This window comes from Heterodontus francisci, unplaced genomic scaffold (genome assembly GCF_036365525.1).
Source record: "Heterodontus francisci isolate sHetFra1 unplaced genomic scaffold, sHetFra1.hap1 HAP1_SCAFFOLD_91, whole genome shotgun sequence".
Lineage (NCBI taxonomy): Eukaryota > Metazoa > Chordata > Chondrichthyes > Heterodontiformes > Heterodontidae > Heterodontus > Heterodontus francisci.
In genome coordinates this window covers 3937053-3960110 of record NW_027140989.1, presented here as the reverse complement: position 1 = coordinate 3960110, position 23058 = coordinate 3937053, and the positions used below count along the sequence as shown (strand labels likewise).

Below are 23058 nucleotides of genomic sequence, written 5' to 3'. Positions count from 1 at the left end.
TGACTTCCTATTTCAACAAAGGGTGTAAGGACAATCCAGGTAACTACAGGCCAGTGTGATTAACAGCAGTGGTGAGTAAGGTTTTAGAAACAATATCAGGGAAAAAATCAACAGTCACTTGGAGAGATTTGAGTTAATTGAGGAGAGTGAGCATGGATTTATAAATGGGAGTTCATGCTTGACTAATTGCATTTTCTGATGAACTAACAGGAAGATGATGCAGCGAATGTTGTTGATATGGATTTTAAGAAAGGATGGATGGATGGATTAAGAATGGATTATCAGGTACCACATAAAAGGCTGGTTAACAAAATTGAGGTTAATGGAATAGGAGAGTCACTGTCCAATTGGATAGAAGATTGACTTATGGACAGAAAATAGCGTATCGTAGTAAATGGTTCTTTGTCAGACTGGAGGATAGTCGACAGTGGGTCTTCTCCAGTGGTCACTGCGAGAACCACAGCTTTTTCTGCTATATGGAAATGACTCGGATCTTGGAATAACGAGTAGAATCTTAAAATATACCGATAACACCAAACCTGGAGGAGTGGTAAACAATGAGGATGATATAAACTGCCTGCAACAGGACAGTGAAAGGCTAGCAGAATGGGCGGACAGGTGGCAAATAGAATTTAATAGCGACTAGTGTGAGGTGATGCACTATCGCAGAAGGAATTGGGAGAGACAATATATACTTAATGGCACAGTTCTAAAGAGAACTAAAAATAATGCACCTTGTAAGTGGCTTGTTGGTCCAGGGGTATGATTCCCGCTTTGGGTGTCTGATTGGTTAATATGCGAGAGGTTAACAGACCAGCCCTTCTTCATTTGTGTTTTTAGTTGAAGGTCATCAATTGGTTGCAGCCTTACAGAAAGCGAAATTGTCGTTCATACAGATCCTGTTTGAGGACCAGAGAACTGGATTCAAAGAGCCTGTCGGCAAAATTGAAATGAACAAAATGCACAGGTCGCCAAGTGGGTGTCTGAAGGTGGAGCAGTAACTGAGAGCTGGATCCAAAAACAACACGACCAGTATCTAGTATGGAATGGAATTCTTCTGTGTTTCTGTTGTTTGGTTCGGATTAGGACAGCACAGTGACGCAGTGGTTAGCCCCACAACCTCACAGTTTCAGGGGCCTGGGTTTATTTCTGAGTACTGCCTGTGTGGAGTTTGCAAGTTCTCCCTGTGTCTGTGTGGGTTTTTGCTGGGTGCTCTGGTTTCCTCCCCCCTCCAAAGACTTGCAGATGATAGTTAAATTGGCCATTGTAAATTGCCCCTAGTGTCGGTAGGTGGTAGGGAATATGGGATTCCTGTAGGGTTAGTATAAATGGGTGGTTGTTGGTCGGCACAGACTTGGTGGGCCGAAGGGCCTGTTTCAGTGCTGTATCTCTAATAGTAATAACTCATCGATTTTCTTGTTCTTCTCTTTTTTGATGCGTTTGAATAATTGTGGATCCTTCTTCAGGGTGTTTCCGTTCACCAGGAAGTTCTGACCTCTGATGATGTTGATCGTAATAAGCTTCTGATAGTTTTGGAACTGAGCAAATTTCCTTTGCTTGAGTCTGCAAGATATTACTCAGTCTGACAAGGGAGGATTTGAAAGCCACCCCTGCATTGGAGCACACAGTTGTATCCATCCAATAAGAGACTAAGTAGAAGTGATAGTTCAGTCAGTTGAATATGAGACTTTTAATCTCAGGGTTGTGAGTTTTAGTGCCATTCTGTTTTTCCCTTTTTTTAGGCTTCATTAGCAGAGAGTACAAGGAGTGTTCGAAATGAAATTCAACAACAGTATGAGCAAGTCTTGCTTTGATTCAGGACTCATCTCTCTGCAGCATCTTGCGATGAAAGATTGAATTTTATCTCATGTAATTCTCAGCTGGGGGTCTGTGCGGCTCAGTGGGACTTCTGGCTGTCTCCCGCTTCACAATCCATCAGTGCTGAGAAAGCAATGGGGAATATTACTCCCATGTTGTGTTCTGTAACCTTTCAGAAACAATTGAATGTATGTATTTTCTTCCAACACAAGGACACAAAGACATTAACGATGTGGGGCTGAAATAGCTCAGTTGGGGGAGTGTTAGATTGAAGATCTAAAGGCAATTTCAATTCTTTATGCGTCCCATGCTTTTGTTCTGATTTTCCAGTTGCACAATTTACTTTGAAATTATTTACCAAACACCAGTGGATTGGATTTGAGAAACAACACAGAGTCATTTACAGCATAGAAGGTGGTCGTTTGGCCCATCATGTCCATGCTGGCTCTCCCCGGAGCAATCGAGTCAGTTCCGCTCACCAGCTCGATCCCTTTCCTCCTGCAAGTTTCTTTCCTTCAAGTATCCATCCAATTTCCTTTTCAAATCATTGATTGTCTCTGCTTCCACCACACTCATGGGTCAGGACATTACCACCCACAGCATAAAAAAGTTCCACCTCATCAAGGATGGGAAATATTTATATCTTCTATATTTAGCTTATTCTTTATTTCTATGAGAAGAGAATGGCAGTCAACATGAAAGGGCACCCTTTGAGCAGTACTGATCTTTGAGCAGTAGATAAGTAATCAGTGGGTAGCAAGAGGTGGAGTGGGCCTTATTAAGGACAAAGAGGATCGTATATGCTCAGAGGTGCTGGGCAATGTTAATATATTTAATGAGTACTTTGTTTCAGTGATCACTATGGAATTGGAATCTGACAAAATATCAGCAGAAGCAGAGAGAGTAGAGGCAATGGATAGGGTACAAATTGAGAGAGGGAGCTACTAAAAAGGCTGGCTGTGCTTCGGGTAGATAAATCACCTGGTCCAGTTGGCTTACATCCCAGATTGCAAAAGGAAATGCGGATGCAGATAATGGAAGGGCTTGTTATAATCTTCCAATCTTCCCTGGATACGGGGGAGGTGCCAGAGGATTGAACAGTGGCAAATGTGACACCCTTATTCAAGAAAGGGTGTAAGGACAGTCCAGCTAACTACAGGCCAGTTAGATTAACAACAGTGGTGGGTAAGGTTTCAGAAACAATAAACAGGGAAAAATCAACAGTCACTTGGAGAGGTTTGAGTTAATTAAGGATAGTGAGCATGGGTTTATAAATGGAAGTTCATGCTTGACTAATCTAACAGCATTTTGTGATGAACTAACAGAGCAGGTTGATGAAGGTAATGCAGTGGATGTTGTTTATATGGATTTTATGAAAGTATTTGATAAGGTACCACATAAAAGGGTGGTTAACAAAATTGAGGTTCATGGAATAGGAGGATCAGTGTCCAATTTGATAGAAAAGTGGCTAAAGGACAGAAAACAGTGAGTCATATTAAATGGTTCTTTGTCAGACTGGAGGATAGTCGACAGTGGTGTTCCCAGGGGTAAGTGCTAGAACCACTGCTTTTTTTGCTACAGATAAATGACTTGGATCTTGAAATATAGAGTAGAATCTCAAAATATGCCGATAACACCAAACCTGGAGGAGTGGCAAACAGTAAGGATGATATGCATTGTTTGCAACAGGACAGTGATGCGATAGCAGAATGGGCAGACAGGTGGCAGCTGGAATTTAATAGTGATTGATGTGAGGTGAAGTATTTTAGCAGAAGGAATAGGGAGAGACAATACATACACAATGCTCCAGTTGTGAAGAATGTGCAGGAGTAGAGGGACTTGGGTGCATGTCCATCAATCTTTGAAGTTGGCAAGACATATTGCGAGAGTGCTTCGCAAAGTAGATGGGATCTTGGGCTTTATAAATGGAGGCATTGAGTACAAAAGCAGGGGAATTATGCTGAACCATTATAAAGCTCTGGTTTGGCCCCAATTGGAGTGTTGTGTCCAGTTCTGCTCACCACACTTTAGAAAGAATGTGCGGATCCTTGAGAGGATGCAGAGGAGATTTACCAGAATGGTTCCAGGGATGGAGGATTATAGTTTCAAGGTTAGGCTGGAAAAGCTAGGGTTGTTCTGCCTGTATCAAAGGAGATTGAGGGGAGAATTGATCGAGGTGGAGAAGGCTATGACAGTTTTAGATAAGTTGGCAAGGAAAAATTGTTCCCATTAACTATTGGTACAAGGACTAGGGACACAGATTGAATGTTTTGGGCAAGAGATGCAGGGGGAATGTGCGGAAGAACCTTTTTTACATAGTGATTGGTGATGATCTGTAACTCGTTGCCCATGAGGGTGGTGGAAGTGGAAACAATCGATGATTACAAAAGGAATTTGGATGGGCCCTTGAAGGAAATAAATTTACAGGGCTACGGGGATCGAGCATTCGAGTGGGACTGACTGGATCGTTCCCTGGAGAGCCGCCATGGACTCGATGGGGCGAATGGCCTCCTTTTATCCCACAAATGACTCAGTGACTCAATGACTCCAGGTCACTAGCAGAGTCAAGAAAACAGAGTGATGGATTTAACACAACATTATAAGTTATGTTTGTTTTGACAAAATGCAATAGTAACTCGTCTCCACTCCTAGTATTTCTAAATCCCACACATTCACTGGAATGTGAACAATTATTTCCTGTTGTGTCTCTCTCAGATTTGGAAACTTCACTGCATTGGAGTGAGGTGACATCTACTGGCAGGAAACAAGAACTGCAATCAAGCAGCAGAAACTCCACAGTCTGTCAGGGTTAAAGAAACATTGCAATGTGAGGAGACAGCGAAGTGGTTTGATTGGGTAGATGGAGACATGATTCCACTTGTGGTGGTCTCCGAAGCAAGCGCCGGAAATATGAAATTGTCATTCATAAAAGAAATGAGGAATTCATGAAAAATGTAATTACGTAGTGAATGGTTAGAATGTGGATAGAATAGAAAGTGAGATTGGATGGACAGAAGCAGTCTGAAAGGATGGCTGAGACAAAAGGTGAACACCCTGAAACGTTAACTGTGTTTCTCTCTCCACAGATGCTGCCAGAGCTGCTGAACATTTCCAACACTTTCTGTTATGATTTCAGCATTTACAGGATGTTGCTTTGATCTGAAAAAAAATGGATGAACAGCTTTTCCAAAGGAGCTAAAAATACATGCATTGTAAGTGGCTTGTTGGTCTCCAGGTATGATTCTCGCTTTGGGTATGTAATTGATTAATATGCGCGAGGTCCCAGGTTCAACTCCCAGACGAACCCATTGTCTTTTGTGTTTTTAGTTGAAGGTCATCGATCGGTTGCAGCCTGACAGCAGGCGGAATTGACTTTCATGCGGAGCCTGTTTGAGGACCAGAGAACTGGATTCAAAGAGCCTGTCGACAAAATTGAAATGAACAAAATGTGCAGATCACCAAGGGGGTGTATGAAGGTGGAGCAGTAACTGAGAGCTGGATGCAGAAACAATACGACTAGTATCTGGTATGGAATGGAATTCTTCTGTGTTTCTGTTGTTTGGTTTGGATTAACTCATGGATTTATTGATTTTTCACTTTTCTGATGCGTTTGAAGAATTGTGGATCCTTCTTCAGGGTGTTTTCTTTCACCAGGTAGTTCTGACCTCTGATGATGTTGATCGTAATCAGCTTCAACTCAATGATAGTTTTGGAAGTGAGCAGATTTCCTTTGCTTAAGTCTACAACATGTAACTCAGACTGACATGTGGATCCATGGGAAGATTTGAAAGCTGCCCCTGCATTGGAACATACAGCTGCATCCATCCAATAAGAGACTGAGTAGAAGTGACAGTTCAGTCAGTCGAACATGAGACTTTTAATCTCAGGGTTGTGAGTTTGAGTGCCATTCTGTTTTTCCCTTTTTTGGGGGCTTCATTAGCAGAGAGTACAAGGAGTGATTGAAATGAAATTCAACAACAGTATGAGAAAGTCTCACTTTGATTTGGGACTCCTCTCTCTGCAGCATCTCGCTGTGAAAGATTGAACTTTATCTCATTTCTTTCTCAGCTCGGGGTCAGTGTGGCTCAGTGGGCCTTCTGGCTGTCTCCCGCTTCACAATCCTGCTGAGAAAGCAATGGGGAATATTACTCATATATTGTGTTCTGTAACCTTTCAGAAACAATTGAATGTATGTATTTTCTTCCAAAACATTCATTCTCAGTACAGAGAAAAATAGAGTATATGATTGACTGTATCAGTAAGTGGGAAATGTTTAAAATATGTTGTGACCAGTGGAGAAATGGGATGAGAATATCGTGCCCTCTTCTGATTTCAACAGTAGAAGCATTAGTTATTTGGCTCTGCAGCTTAGTTGGCTAAAACACCTGTCTGTCAAATAGAAGATCCTGGGTACAACTCCCAGCAGAGCCTGATGTCATTATTAGCAACATGCTTTAGAAGTTCACATCTGCGTCTTGTGAGCTTGAACTCATAATTCAAGTTACATGATGTATTTCAGTCACAGGAAAAAACAACCTTTGTGAAGGATATGAGTTTGGAATGGCTGTTCCTCCTTGTCCAGAAATTCAGTCCTGATATTTCAAAGGTAACTTCTTTGATAGAAATATGTTCACCGTTCCATTCAACCTGGAAAACAGCTTGACATTAGTCTCACTGAAGGAACGTGTGACCGCGTTCTGTGTTGCAGAGTGTTTGTGTCATTATGTGTTGCTTTTAACCGAGACTGGGACATGACGCAAGTGGGAGGATTTATCTGAGGTTTGGAATATTTGTCAGTCAGGAACAAGAAAAATCAAAGTAACCAAATAAGAAAACCTATGTCTCGTGGTTACCGAGAAAAGGTCAGAAGATATTAAACTTTGTTCTATTCAAAACAACAGTGTGAACTTTGACCTTTCCTGCCTTTTATAAACAGTATTTGAAGTGTCTCAGTAAAAATGTTCAGTGTTGATGAGGGTGGGGTCTGGGTGAGCATCTGCTGAGTGTGACAGTGTCAGGACTGGATGCAGGAAGTTCTCTGACACTCTCTCTCTCTCTCTCTCTCTCTCTCTCTCTCTGATGGGTTGAGTTGATTTTCCACTGGCAGCTGTTGGTGTTTTGATAAATCAAGTTCCCTCCACTGATTTTTTTGGACAGACAGTGCAGTATAAGGATGTAAAGGGTTAATGCTGAAGACAGTGGGATCAACCCCTCCCACTGTCAGAGTGATGATGTAACAGTCACATGGGTTGAGGTTTGGGAGAAGAGAGAGCAGCACCAAGGATGCTAGCTTAGGAGGCTTGATGAGTGTGTATACAGTATTGAGTAAATTAGAGAAGAGTTCTTAGTTCTTTCAGCAGGAAATTTGTCCCGAAAATATCGAGAAACTCACAATTTTATTATTCAGGAGTCGGACCACAGATATTAACACCAAGTGACAGTTCTGGGTTCATTAACAAAACAAAGGTAGCGAATTATATTTCTCACTGATTGAAATCCCCCAGTGAGGAGACAGTTAAACAGGTGATCTGTTGGGACATCCTTCGATCCAAGCTTTCAGCAGCGTTTAATCTCCATTTTTGGTGAAATTCTCTGTTATTTGCAACTTCTTTTAATCCAGCTTTGATGGGCGAGTGAAAAAACTGAAAAAAATTGAACAGTTCCATTCTTTCTTTTCTTCCTTCTTCCCGTCTTTCCATCAGTTTCGCTTTTCTGTCTCAGATCAATATAGTGATGAGAATCCCAATTTAATCTGTTGTTTCTGGTGTTTTATCCATTCCAATCAGAATTCAACATTCCAATCTAATCTATTTGTTATTCCACAGTGTCTCTCCATGTGTTTTATTCTGTTGCATTCTCTCACAGTCTGTTTGATGTTCAATGTTATATCTCACTCTCCGTTCTGGTGAAGATCAGAAGCAGTGATATCTGTTTACACCACCCGACAAGTCGGTCTGAGGCTGTGCCTCGCTGATCATGTGGGGTTCGGAACATAGGAACAGGAGTCGGCCATTCAGCCCATCGAGCCTGCCCCGCCATTCAATATGATAATGGCTGATCATCCACTTCAATGTCCTTTTCCCCACAGTTTCGTCATATTCCCTTATGTCATTTGTATTTAGAAATCTGTCAATCTCTGCTTTAAACATACTCAATGATTGAGCTTCCACAGCCCTCTGGGGTACAGAATTCCAAAGATTTACAACCCTCTGAATAACAACATTTTTTCACATCTCTGTCCTAAGTGGCTTCCCCCTTATTTTGAAATTGCATCCCCTGGTTCTCGACTCCCCAACCAGGGGAAACATCTTAGCTGCATCTACCCTGGCTGTCCTTTAAGTATTTTGTTGGTTTCAATGAGTTCACCTCTCATTCTTTGAAACTTTAGAGAATACAGCCCCAGTTTCCCTATCTCTCTTCATAGAACAGTCCCACCATCCCAGGAACAAGTCTGATGAACCTTCGTTGAAATCCCTCCATGGCTATAATATCCTTCCTAAGGTAAGGAGACCAAAACTGCACACAGTACTCCAAGTGCGGTCTAACCAAGGTTCTATACAATTGAAGCAAGACTTCACTACTCCTGTACTCAAATCCTCTTGTGATAAAGGCTAACATACTATTAGCCTTTCTAATTGCTTGCTGCACCTGCATGTGAGCTGTCAGTGACTTATTAACATGGATACCAGGTCACCCTTATACTTTATACCTCATTGAAGTACCTCCCTCTCTCAATTTGTACTCTCTCCATTGCCTCCACTCTCTTCACTTCTACTGATATTTTGTCAAATTCCACTTCCTTAGTGATCACTGATACCAAGTAGTCATTAAGTAGATTAACATTGCCCTGCACCTCTCAGCTTATTTTATGCTTTTTGTCCCTAATAGGCCTTACTCAACTTCTTACTACCCACTTGTCATTTACATGCTGCTCGAAGATTTTTGGGTTCCCTTTCATGTTGACTGCCAGTCTATTCTCATAGAAATAGAGAACAAGCAAAGAGACGATATAAGTATTTCCCATCCTTGATGAGGTGGAACTTTTTTATGTTGTGGGTGGTAATGACTTGGCCCACGAGTGTGATGGAAGCAGAGACAATCAATGATTTGAAAAGGAAATTGGATGGATACTTGAAGGAAAGAAATTTGCAGGAGGAACGGGTCGAGCTGGTGAGTGGAACTGACTAGATTGCTCCGGGGAGAGCCAGCATGGACGTGATGGGCCAAATGACCACCTTCGATGCTGTAAATGGCTCTGTGTTGTTTCTCAAATTCAATCCACTGGTTCTTGGTAAATAATTTCAAAGGAAATTATGCAACTGGAAAATCAGAACCGAGGCAAGGGACGCATAAGTAAGCGGAAGTGCTGAAACCCAGGATTGAACCTGGGACCTTTCAAACTTCAGGTCGAACGCTCTCCCAACTGAGCTATTTCAGCCCGACATTAACCCTTTCTTGGTGTCCTTGTTTTAGAGGAAAATACATACATTCAAGATTTCCAAAAAATTCAAGAACACAACATGTGAGTAATATTCCCCATTGCGTTCTCAGTACTGATGGATTGTGAAGCGGGAGACAGCGAGAAGTGCCGCTGATCCGCACAGACCCCGATCTGAGAATGAAATGAGATCAAATTCAATCTTTCATTGTGAGATGCTGCAGAGAGGTAAGAGTCCTGAATCAAAGCGAGACTTGCTCATTTCAAACACTCCCTGTACTCTCTGCTCATGAAGACTTAAAAAAGGGAAAAACAGAATGACACTCAAACTCACAACCCTGCCATTAAAAGTCTCATGTTCGACTGACAGAACTGTCACTTCTACTCGGTCTTTTATTGGATGGATGCAATGCCAACGCAGGGGTGGCATTCAAATCCTCCCATGGGTCCGCATGTCAGACTGAGTTCCATGTTGTAGACTCAAGCAAAGGAAATCTGCTCAGTTCCAAAACTATCAGCGAATTGAAGCTGATTGCGATCAACATCATCAGAGGTCAGAACTACCTGGTGAAAGAAGACACTCTGAAGAAGGATCCACAATTATTCAAAGGCATCGACAAAGTGAAAAACAAGAAAATCGATGAGTCAATGCAAGCCAAACAACAGAAACACTGAAGAATTCCATTCCAATCCAGTCATGTTGTTTGTGGTGTCAGGTCTCAATTACTGCAACAACTTCATATTCCCACTTGGCTATCTGCACATTTAGTTAATGACAATTTTGTCGACAAGCTCTTTGAATCCAGTTGTCTGGTCCTCAAGCCAGCTCCGTTTGGCAGTCAATTCCACCTTCTGCAAGGCTGAAACCAATAGATAACCTTAATCTAAAAATGCCAGCAGACCAGAGTTTGTCTGGGACATGAACCCGGGATCTCTCGCATGTTAATAAACCATACTCCCGACGCGAGAATCATAGCCCTAGACCAACGAGCAACTGATCAGTTCGGTTCCTTTAGCTGCTGTGGAATTTCACTGGAACCCCCCAGTCAATCATCCATTTTTTTTTCAGATCAAAGCAACATCCTGCAAATGCTGAAATAAAAACAGAAAGTGCTGGAAATGTTCAGCAGCTCTGGCAGCATCAGTGCTGAGAGAAACACAGTTAAAGTTTCAAGGCACTCATCTTTTATTTCAGCCATCCTTTCAGACTGCTTCTGTCCATCCAATCTCACTTTCGATTCGATCCACATTCTAACCACTCACTACGTTACTACATTTTTCATGAATTCCTCATTTCTTTTATTAATGACAATTTTGTATTTCTGGCCTTTGCTTCAGACACCACCACAAGTGGAATCATGTCTCCATCTACCCAATCAAACCACTTCGCTGTATCCTCACATTGCAATGTTTCTTTAACCCTGACAGACTGTGGAGTTTCTGCTGTTTGATTGCAGTTCTTGCTTCCCGCCAGTAGATGTCACCTCACTCCAATACAGTGAAGTTTCCAAATCTGAGAGAGACACAACAGGAAATAATTGTTCACATTATAGTGAATGTGTGGGATTTAGAAATACTAGGAGTGGAGACGAGTTATTATTGCACTCTGCTATTACATCTTTTATAACGGACTCCATCATTTTCCCCACGACTGATGTCAGGCTAACCGGGATATAATTCGCTGTTTTCTTTTTGCCTCTTTTTTTAAATAGTGGAGTTACATTAACTACCGTCCAATCCATTGGAACTGTTCCAGAGTCTACAGAATTTTGAAAAAAGACAAGAAATGCATCTGCTATTTCAAGGGCCACTTCCTTAAGTACTCTGGGATGTAGATTATCAGGCCCTGGGGATTTATCGGCTTTCAATCCCATCAATTTCCCAAACATTCCCTACTAATACTGATTTCATACAGTTCCTCCTTCTCACTAGACCCTATGTTCCCCAACATTTCTGGGAGGTAATTTGTATCCTCCTTTGTGAAGGCAGAACCAAAGTATGTATTTAATTGGTCTGCCATTTCTTTGTTCCCCATTATAAATTCCCCCGTTTCTGACTGTAAGGGACCCACATTTGTCTTCACTAATCTTTTACTCTACACATATCTATAGAGGCTTTTACAGTCAGTTTTTATGTTCTCTGCTAGCTTACTCTCATACTTTATTTCCCCCTTCTTAATCAATCCTTTTGTCCTCCTCTGCTAAATTCCAAACTGCTCACAATCTTCAGGTTTGCTGCTTGTTCTGGCCATTTTATATTTCTCCTCCTTGGATCTAATACTTTCCTTAATTTCTTTTGTAAGCCACAGTTGAGCACCCTTCCTGTTTTACTTTTGCACAGACAGGAATGAACAATTGTTGTAATTCATCCATGCGCCCTATAAATGCTAGCCATTGCCTATCCACTGTCAACCCTTTAAGTAACGTTCCCCAATCTATCATAGCCAACTCCCGCCTCATACCTTCAAAGTTTCCTTTGATTAGATTCAGGACCCTAGTCTCGGAATCAACTCTCTCACTCTCCATCTTAATGAAGAATTTTATCATATTAAGGGCGCACTTCCCCAAGGGACCCCACACAACAAGATTGTTACCTAATCCTTTCTCATTACACAATACCCAGTCCAGGATGGCCTGTTCTCTAGAGTTGTTATACACCTCTATCAATTCTCCACTCAATCTGCTTTGATCTCGGCAGAATAATCCTAGCTTTTCCAACCTAACCTTGTAACTAAAATCTCCCATCCCTGGATCCATTCTGGTAAATCACCTCTGCATCCTCTCAAGGACCCTCACATTCTTTCTAAAGTCTGCTGAGCAGAACTGGAAGCAACACTCCAATTGGGGCCTAACCAGAGTTTGATAATGGATCAGCATAACTTCCCTGCTTTTGTACTCAATGCCTCTATTTATTAAGCCCAAGATCCCATATGCTTTGCGAACCATTCTCGCAATATGTCTTGCCACCTTCAAAGATCGATGCACATGAACCACAAGTCCCTCTATTCCAGCACACTCTTTAGAACTGTGCCATTAAGTATATATTGCCTCTCCCTACTCCTTGTGCGAAAATACATCACCTCACACTTGTCGCTATTAAATTCCATCTGCCACCTGTCTGCCCATTCTGCTAGCCCATCACTGTCCTGTTGCAGGCAGTTCATATCATCCTCACTGTTTGCCACTCCTCCAAGTTTGGTGTTATCGGCATATTTTGAGATTCTACTCTGTATTCCAAGATCCAAGTCACTTACCTTTAGCACAAAAAGCAGTGGTTCTCGCACTGACCCTTGGGGAACACCACTGTCGACTATCCTCCAGTCTGACAAAGAACCATTTCATAAGATTCGCTGTTTTCAGTCTTTAAAACAATTTACTATCCAAATGGACACTGACCCTCCTAATCCATGAACCTCAATTTTATGAACCAACCTTTTATGTGGTACTTTATAAAATGCTTTCGTGACATCCATAAAACAACATCCACTGCATTCCCTTCATCAGCATTCTCAGATAGTTTATCAACAAATGCAGTTAGATTCGTCAAGCATGAACTCCCATTTATAAATCCATGCCCACTCTCCTTCACGAACTCAAACCTCTCCAAAGGACTTGATTTTTTTCCCTGACCTGTTGGTCTCGTGCTGATAGCAAGCTCACCATAGAGCATGTATTTGGCAATGTGACCGTCATCCATTTGGCCCAGTCAACAGAGTCACCGCTGACTCAAGAAGGCAAACATGCTGCGGATCCCTGCACGCTGGTGTACTTCCACATTCGGCACTCTGTCCTGCCAGGAGATGCCCAGTATCCATCTGAGGCAGTGGAGGTGGAAGCTGTTCAGCCGCTTTTTTTGGTTTGTATAAGTTGTTGATGCTTCTCTGCGATAAAGGAGGGTGCTGAGAACACAAGCCGAGTACACGTGGAGCTTTGTATTTTCGGTCAGTTTGCTGTGGGTTCACACTTGTCTTCTCAACTTTGACATGACAGCTGCAGCATTGGCAATCCTGGTGCTGATTTCAGTATCAAGGGACAGATTGCTGGTGATTGATGATCGAAGGTATGTGAAGCTGTTGACAACCTCCAAAGTGAGGTTGTCGATGTTGATGGAAAGTGGAGTCTCTACGTCCTGGCCCATAACTTTCATCTTCCTGATGCTGACCGTCAGTCCAAACTCTTTGCAGGCCAGGGAGAACCGATCTACAAGCTGCTGTGACTGAACTACATTATGGGATGTCAGCACAGCATCATCAGCAAACAGCAACTCACAGACTAGGAATTTACCCACTTTGGTCTTGGCGCACAGTCTTGCCAAGTTGAACAGCTTGTCGTCCGCTCTGATGTGCAGGTGAACACCCCCATCTGCGTCACTGAAAGTGTACAATAGCAGCATGGAGAAGAATATGCCAATTATTAAGGATGTGATAACTAGACAGTTCGAAAATGATGATATGATTGGGCAGAGTCAACATAGATTTATGAAAAGGAAAACAGGTTTGAAAAAAATCTTGAGTTTTTTGAGGATGTTACCTATTGAACAGATAAAGGAGCACCAGTGGATGTGTGGTATTTGAATTTTACTTTGGTAAGGTCCCACACAGGAGGTGAGTAAACAAAATTAGAGCACATAGGCTTGGGGATAATATACTGATATGGATTGAGAATTGGTTAACAGACCGAAAACAGAGAGCAGGAATTACGGGTCCTCCTCAGGATGGCAGGCTGTTACTATTGGGGTACTGCAAGGATCAGTGTTGGAGCCACAGCTGTTAACAACCTATATAAATGATTTGGATGTGGGGATTAAATGTAATATTTCCAAGTTTGCAGATGACACAAAGCTAGGTGAAGTGTGAGTTGTGAGGAGGATGCAGAGAGGCTTCTTGGGGACCTGGAGCGGCTAAGTGAATGGGCAAGAACATGGAATATAATGTGAATACGTGTGAAGTTATCCACTTTGGTGGAATAAACAGAAAGACAGAGTATTTCTTAAATGGTGAGAGGTTGGGAAGTGTCGATGTCCAAAGGGACCTGGGTGTCCTTGTTCCTGAGACACTAAAAGCTCTTGTGCAGGTGCACCAATCAATTAGGAAGGCAAATAGTATGTTGTACCGACACGAGGGGTCATGAGTACAGGAGTAAAGATGTCTTGCTGCAATTGTATAGAGCCTTGGTGAATCCGCACTGGAGTATTGTGTACAGTTTAGTCTCCTCATCTTATGAAGGATATACTTGCCAAAGAGGGAGTGAAACAGAGGGTCAACAGACTAATCTTTTTTTTGCATTTATTTCATTTCATCTCAGTTTGTTCAGTTTGCTTACCTGCTGTTTTTTTCATCTTTGTACTTGCTGCTGTTCAATATTCAGTCCGTTACACCTAATCTGTACTAATGCTTTGTCTTTCAACACACCATGAAGATTTTGTTTGCCTTTGCTGATGGTCAGCTACATGGCCTTGTCCAATCTACACCTTCTCCTTTGTTATCTCTTGCCCCGCCCCCACCTCACTTGCTTATAAGCTGTGACTTTTCTAATATATGTCAGTTCCGAAGAAGGGTCACTGACCTGAAACGTTAACTCTGCTTCTCTTTTCACAGATGCTGCCAGACCTGCTGAGTGTTTCCAGCATTTCTTGTTTTTATGTCACCAGACTAATCCCTGGGATGGTGGGATTGTCTTATGAGGAAACTGGGCCTGTATTCCTTAACGTTTCGAAGAATGAGAGGTGATCTCATTGAAACTAACAAAATTCTTACAGGGCGTGACAGTGTGGATGTAGACAGGATGTTTGCCCTGGTTGGTGAGTCTAAAACCAAAGGACATCGTCTCAGAATAAGGAGTATACCATTTAAAACTGAGATGGGTGGAATTTATTCACTCAGACGGTGGTGAATCATTGGAATACTGTGCCCCAGAGGGCTGTGGCAGCTCAATCATTGAGCATGTTCAAGACAGAAATTGATAGAAATCTTGATACTCATGACATCAAAGGATATGGGGATGGCACGGGAAAGGGGCTTTGAGGTAGATGATCAGCCGTGATCGAATTGAATGGAAGAGCAGGCTCGACGGGCTGAATGGCTTACTCCTATGTTCCTCTGTTCCTAAGAGAGTTGGCGCCAGCGTGCAGCCCTGCTTTACCCCACTGCTGATCTTGAAAGCGTCTGATGTTGCTCCATTGTAACTGATGGAACTGTGTATGTTCTCGTGGAAAGAAGAGATGATGCCCAAGAGGACAGGAGGGCAGCCTATGTTACATTGCAGTTTGAAGAGTCCGTCTCTGCTGACAAGATCAAAGGCCTTAGTGATGTTAATAAAGATGTGTGTGGCTCTGTCGCGCAATGGATAGCGTGTTGGACTTCTAAATAATGATTAAGAAGATATTCAAAAGTTGTGGGTTCAAGTCCCATCAGAGTCATATTTTGGACCAGAAACAGAAGAGCACAACGGAACAACAAATGAAGAAATGCGCCAAAAGCACAGACTCGGAGAGAGAGAGGAGCACAGCAGGGGGGGGTGGGAAAAAAATCGAAGAGTGACGTCACAATGGAGAGTGAGAGAAGAGAATCAGAGAGCCGCTGGGGTGAGTTTACAGGATTTGGTTCTTTCTTCGGTGCAGTGGAAGGAGCTGTTTGGTGAGGATCTGGTAAGCTGTGACATCACAGGCAAGCAGGTAGTTGATTGGTTTGGAAGAACCGACCGGCTTGATGCACATCTGGTTAGTGATTAAGGTTCATTTTAGTTCTAACGTTTAAAATAGTAAACAAACTAGTGGTAAGTTTAATAAAATATACAGTAAAATGAATAATTGAATAAAATATTTAAGTAGTTAATTGAAACACGTTAAGGATGACAGGATAGGTGATGTGTCACAGCTGCAGCATGTGGGAGCTCCTGGATGCCAGTGTGATCCAGGGCAAACACGTCTGCAGTACGTGTTTGTGGCTCAAAGAGGGAGAAAAAAGGAATGTAGTGGTAGTAGGGGGCAGTATAGTAAGGTGGATTGACTCTGTTCTCTGCAGCAAAGAGCAAGAGTCCAGACGGTTGTGATGCCTGCCGGTGCCAGGATTCAGGACATCTGCTCAGGGCTGGAGTGAAACATACAATGGGAGGGGGAGGATCCAGTCGTCGTGGTCCATGTCGGTACCAAGGACATAGGCAGGACAAGGATAGAGGTTCTGCAAAGTAAGTATGAGGAACTAGGCAGCAAATTAAGAAGCAGAACCTCAAATTTAATCATCTCTGGATTATTACCTGAGCCATGTGCAAATTGGCATAGGACAAATAAGATTAGAGAAAGTAATGTGCGGCTGAAAGACTGGTGTGGTAGTAGTGGGTTCTGGTTCGTGGGGCATTGGCACCAGTACTGGGGAAAGTGGTGGCTGTACCGTTGGGACGGTCTACAACTGAACTGTGCTGGTGCCGGTGTTCTAGCGCGCCAAATAACTAGAGAAGTAGAGACGGTTTTAAACTGAATAGTGTGGGCAAGGGATCAAATTTGGGAAGATATGGTGAATCAAGGAGGAGAGACAAGGCAAGAGAGAAAGGTATAAATATGGGAAATGATAAAGAGACCGAGACAGGAAGGGACAGAATGTACAAATCTAAGAGTAAATCGACAGATAAGGCTAGAGGTGACAAAAATAATAAAAGGACAAAACTAAATGCTCTGTATCTGAATGCACGGAGCATTCGAAACAAAACAGATGAACTGAGAGCACAAATAGAATAAATAAGTACGATCTGATAGTCATTACAGAGACATGGCTGCAGGGCGACATCGATTGGGATGTGAATATTGGAGGTGACATGGCATTTTGGAAGGACAGGAAGCGAAGAAAAGGTGGCAGGGTAGCTCTGTTAATTAATGATGGTATTCGCGTAATAGAGAGGGATGACCTAAGTTCAGGAGATCACGATGTAGAAGCAGTTTGGGTACAAATGAGAAACCATAAAGGCAAGAAGTCACTTGTGGGAGTGGTGTACAGGCCACCTAACATTAACCACACTGTCGGATCGGATATGAAGGAAGAAATAATGGCAGCTTGTCAGAAAGGTACAGTGATAATTATGGGGGATTTTAATCTACATATAGACTGGAAAATTCAGATGGGCAGAGGTAGCCGAGATGAGGAGTACATAGAATGTTTTGGGGATAATTTCTTGGAACAATACATTCTGGAGCCAACCAGAGAGCAGGCTATACTAGAGCTGGCATTGTGCAACGAGATAGGATTAATTAATGACCTCATAGTTAAGGTGCCCCTAGGTAGTAGCGATTATAATATGATTGAATTTTACATTCAGTTTGAGGGAGAGGAGAGTGGGTCCCAGACTAGTATTTCAAATTTAAATAAGGGCAATTATAAGGTCATGAAAGCAGAGCTAGGTAAAGTGAACTGGCAAATTAGGTTAAGGGATACGTCAATAGAGATGCAGCGGCAGACATTTAAGGGGATATTTCAGAATACACAGAATAGATACATTTCAACGAGAAAGAAAAGTTCCAAAGGTGGGACTCACCATCCATGGTTCACGAAAACAGTTAAAGGTACTATCAAACTTAAAGAAAAAGCGTATAATTGTGCAAAGATGGGAGGTAGGTAAGAAGATTGGACAGAATATAAAAAAAACAGCAAAGAATTACTAAAAGATTGATAAGGAAGGTAAAATTAGAGTCTGAGAGAAAGCTCGCAAGAAATTTCAAGACAACCAGTAAGAGTTTCGATAGATATTTTAAAAAGAAAAAAGTTAACAAAGCGACTGTTGGTCCTTTAGCAAGTGTGTCTGGGGAATTAATAATGGATAATTAAGAGATGGCAGATGAATTGAACAGATACTTTGCATCGGTCTTCACTATTGAGAACACAAATAACATCCCAGTATTAGCCGTATGTCAGGAAATTGAAGGGATGGAGGAACTCAAGAAAATTACAATCACCAGGGAAGTGGTACCAAACAAATTGTTGGAGCTGCGGGTTGACAAGCCGCCATGTCCTGAATTGGCTAGTGAGATAGTTGATGCGCTGGTTTTAATATTCCAAAATTCCCTAGATTCGGGAAGGTTCCGTTAGATTGGAAAAGAGTGAAAGTAACTCATTTATTCAAAAAGGGAGGGAGACAGAAAGCAGGAAACGACAGGCCAGTTAGCTTAACATTTGTCTTAGGGTAATTGTTTGGAGCTATTACAGAGGATGTTATAGCAGGGCATTTAGAAAAAAATTAAGGTAATCAGGCAGAGTCAACATGGTTTTTTGAAAGGGAAATCATGTTCAACCAATTTATTGGAGTTCTTTGAGGGAGTTACATGTGCTGTGGATAAAGGGGAACCAGTGGATGTATTGTATTTCGATTTCCAGAAGGATAATGTGCCATATCAAAGGTTATTGCAAATAATAAAAGCTCATGGTGTTGGGGGTAACATATTGGCATGGATAGAAGATTGGCTCGCTGACAGGAAACAGAGAGTCAGCATAAATGGGTCATTTTCTGGTTGGCAAGAAGTAACGAGTGGTGTGCCACAGGGATCTGTGCTGGGGCCTCAACTTTTTACAATTTATATGAATGACTTAGATGAAGGGACCGAAGGTATTGTTGCTAAATTTGCTGATCACAAAGATAGGTAGGAATGTCGGTTTTGAAGAGGGCATAAGGGGGCTACAAAGGGATGTAGATAGGTTAAGTGATTGGGCAAAGACCTGGCAAATGGAGTATAATGTTGGAAAGTGGGAAATTGTCCACGATGGCAGGAAGAATAAAAAAGCATATTATCTAAATGGTGAGAGATTGCAGAGCTCTGAGATGCAGAGGGATCTGGGTGTCCGAGGGCATGAATTGCAAAAGGTTAGTATGCAGGTCCAGCACGGAATTAGGAAAGCTAATAGAATGTTATCATTTATCACCATGGGAATTGAATACAATAGTAGGGAGGTTATGCTTCAGCTATACAGGACATTGGTGAGACCTCTTCTGCAGTACTGAGTACAGTACTGGTCTCCTTATTTGCGGAAAGATATAAAGGCATTGGAGGCAGTACAGAGAAGGTTTACTAGACTAATACATGGAATGGGTGGGCTGTCTTACGAGGAAAGATTGGACAAGCTAGGCTTGTCTCCGCCAGGGTTTAGAAGAGAAAGAGGCGACATGATTTGTTATTTAATTTATTAATTAACAAATTAGCTATCCTCCAGTCTTCCAGTACCACACCCGTGGCTAACGATGATACAAGAATCTCTGCCAGTGCCCCAGCAATCTCCTCCCTTGCTTCCCATAGCATCCTAGGATACATCTGATCAGGTCCTGGGGATTTATCCACCTTAATTCGCTTCAAAACCTCCAACACCTCCTCCTTTGTAATGTTGATATGCTGCAGGATATCGCTGTTCCCTCCCTTGAACTCACTAGCTTCCATGACCTTCTCCACGGTAAATACAGACGACAAATATTCATTTAAGACCTCGCCGATTTTGCGTGGCTTCACACATAGATTGCCACACTGATCCTTAAGGGGACCCACTCTCTCCTTAGCTACCCTTTTACTCTTAATATACTTATAGAATCTTTTAGGATTCTCCTTTATCTTATCTGCCAGGGAAACCTCATGGCCCCTTTTCGCCCTCCTAATTTCCTTCTTAAGTGTACTCCTACATTCCCTATACTTCTCGAGGGACTCGCTCGATCCCAGCTGCCTATACCTGACGTATGCCTCCTTCTTAGTCCTGATCAGACCCTCAATATCCCTCGTCAACCGAGGTTCCCTAAACCTGCCAGCCTTGCCCTTCCATCTAACAGGAACATGCTGGCCCTCAACTCTTCCTATCTCACTTTTAAAAGCCTCCCACTTGCCAGACGTCCCTTTACCTGTAAACAGCCTCTCCCATTCAACTTTTGAGAGTTCCTGTCTGATGCCATGGAAATTAGCCTTCCCCCAATTTAGGGCTTCAACCTGATGACCAGTCCTATCCTTTTTCATAACTATCTTGAAGCTAATAGAGTTATCGTCACTGGTCCCAAAGTGCTCCCCCACTGACACATCAACCACCTGCCCATCCTCATTTCCTAAGAGGAGGTCGAGTGTAGCCCCTTCTCTAGTCGGGCCATCCACGTACTGCTTCAGAGAACTATCCTGGATTCACTTAACAAATTCTTCCCCATCTGATCCCTTAGCACTAAGGCAGTCCCAGTCAATATTAGGGAAGTTAAAATCACCTACTATTCCAACCCTATAATTCCTATACCTATCTGTGATTTCCCTACATATATGCTCCTCCACTTCCCTCTCACTACTGGGGGGCCTATAGTATAATCCCATCAAAGGGATCACCCTTTTATTATTTCTAAGTTCTACCAGTATGGCCTCACTGGACATTCACCCCGGGAATCCTCTCTAAGTACTGATGTCCTCCCTAATCAATAGTGCAACTCCCCCTCCTCTTTTACCTCCACCTCTGTCACGCCGGAAGGATCGGTACCCCGAAACATTGAGCTGCCAGTCCTGCCCATCCCTCAACCACGTTTCCGTAATCGCTACAATATCACGATCCCATGTACCGATCCATGCTCTGAGTTCATCTGCCTTACCTGTAAGGATACTTGCATTAAAGTAAATGCAGTTTAGCCTACCAGACCATCCACGCTCCCTGTCCTGCCCCTGCCTGGCCTGCCTACTGGACTTGCTTGCTTTAACCTCTCCATTTGCCTCAACTATCTCATTGGAGAGACTACTACTTTGGGTCCCACCCCCGCGGCAAGACTAGTGTAAACCCTCCCGTGTATTACTACAAAATCTCCCTACAAGGATATTGGTCCCCTTCGAGTTCAGGTGCAACCCGTCCCTCTTGTACAGGTCACCTCTGCACCAGAAGAGATCCCAATGATCCAAGTATCTGAAGCCCTCCCGCCTTCGCCAGTCTTCAGCAATGCATTCATTTGCCTAATCCTCCTATTGCTACCCGCACTAGCACGTGTCACAGGGAGTAATCCTGAGATTACAACCCTAGAGGTCCTGCTCTTTAACCTTCTGCCTAACACCCTATATTCACTTTGCAGAACCTCATCTCTCTTCCTGCCTATGTCGTTCATACCAATATGGACCACGATCTCTGGCTGCACACCCTCCCCTTTCAGAATTTCCGGCAGCTGCTCTGAAACATCCTTGACCCTAGTATTAGGGAGGCAACATACCATCCTGGAGACGCGTTTGACCACAGAAACGCCTATCTGCACCCCTTATGATAGAATCCCCTATCACAATAGCTCTTCCACCCCTTTTCCTCCCCTGCTGTGCAGCAGAGCCCTCCGTGGTGCCACGGACCGCGCTTTTGCTCTTTTCCCCTGGGAGATCTTCCCCCCAACAGTAACCAAAGCAGTGTATCTGTTTGAGAGGGGGATGGCCACAGGGGACTCCTGCACTACCTGCCTGCTCCTCCTATTCCATCTGGTGGTCACCCATCCCTTTTCTGCCTGTGCATCCATTACCTGCGCTGCGACCACCTCACTAAACATGCTATCCATCACGTCCTCAGCTTCGCGGATGCTCCACAGTGAAACCACCCGAAGTTCCAGCTCCAAAGTGCGAGTAGCCAGTAGCTGCAGCTGGATACACTTCCTGCACCCATGGTCGTCATGGAGACTGGGAGGGTTCCTGAATCCCCACATTGCGCAGGAGGAGCATATCACGGGGCTGAGCTCTCCTGCCATGACTTACCCTTAGATTAATTAGTTACTCCCTTAATTAAAAAATACTAATGACACTAGGGGCCTTGTTCTACCCACTACAATCTAAAGTCCTTCATAAGCTACACTGAATAAAAAAAACACTTTAGTCGTACTCATCTGATCAGCAGAGGTTTTTTTTTCAACTAAAAAACTTTGCCCTTTTCTTTAAGATATTTAAATACACTGACAGCAGTGACACACCAACCAATCACCTTGCAGTTCTCCTCTGACGTCACAGTTGGCTACTTTTTTCAAAGTATTTCATGTCAACGCCACGTCATCGCACACGTCATCAGGATGCGCCGCGGTGCGCACATGCGCAGACGGTCTCATGCCCCCTGCGCATGCGCAGCGGTCCGGCTTCCCAGGACCGCTTTGCGCATGCGCACACAGTCCCCTCATATCTGCGCATGCGCTGCGGTCCGAACTGCCAGGACCGTTGTGCGCATGCGCAGATGACGTCATCGCGTTATTTCATCTTCCTCGGGTGCACGCCAGTTTGTCCTCTGCGCATGCGTCAAAGCTTCGGCGCGACTTTTTGAAAGTGGAAGGAGGAGAGGTTTCGTCGGGCTTTTTCTCGCATTTTATCTGAATTATTTATTCGTTTTGGAGACTTGCTTCATTTTTATTTGACACAGGAGATTGTTCCAAGGTAAGTTGCTCTGCCTTTGTAAGATTCTCTGAAAACATTTCCATTGTCTGGGCCACCGCATGTTCTCCAGTCCCTGTTGTGAGTTGCTCTGAAAACATTTCCATTGTCTGGGCCACCGCATGTTCTCCAGTCCCTGTTGTGAGTTGCTCTGAAAACATTTCCATTGTCTGGGCCACCGCATGTTCTCCAGTCCCTGTTGTGAGTTGCTCTGAAAACATTTCCATTGTCTGGGCCACCGCATGTTCTCCAGTCCCTGTTGTGAGTTGCTCTGAAAACATTTCCATTGTCTTGGCCACCGCATGTTCTCCAGTCCCTGTTGTGAGTTGCTCTGAAAACATTTCCATTGTCTGGGCCACCGCATGTAGCAAGATGAAGGCACAGTGACTGTGATTTCTGGCGCCAAACAGTACACACTGCAGATGGCCAGGCTACCT

The 23058-nt window shown here is 43.3% G+C and overlaps 1 non-coding gene across 1 annotated transcript; it reads right to left on the bottom strand.

Annotated features, from left to right (window-relative positions):
- Positions 1-9182: 9182 nt before the first annotated feature.
- Positions 9183-9256, bottom strand: trnas-uga (transfer RNA serine (anticodon UGA)). The gene has a single exon. It is a non-coding gene; the product is annotated as a tRNA-Ser (tRNA).
- Positions 9257-23058: the final 13802 nt, after the last annotated feature.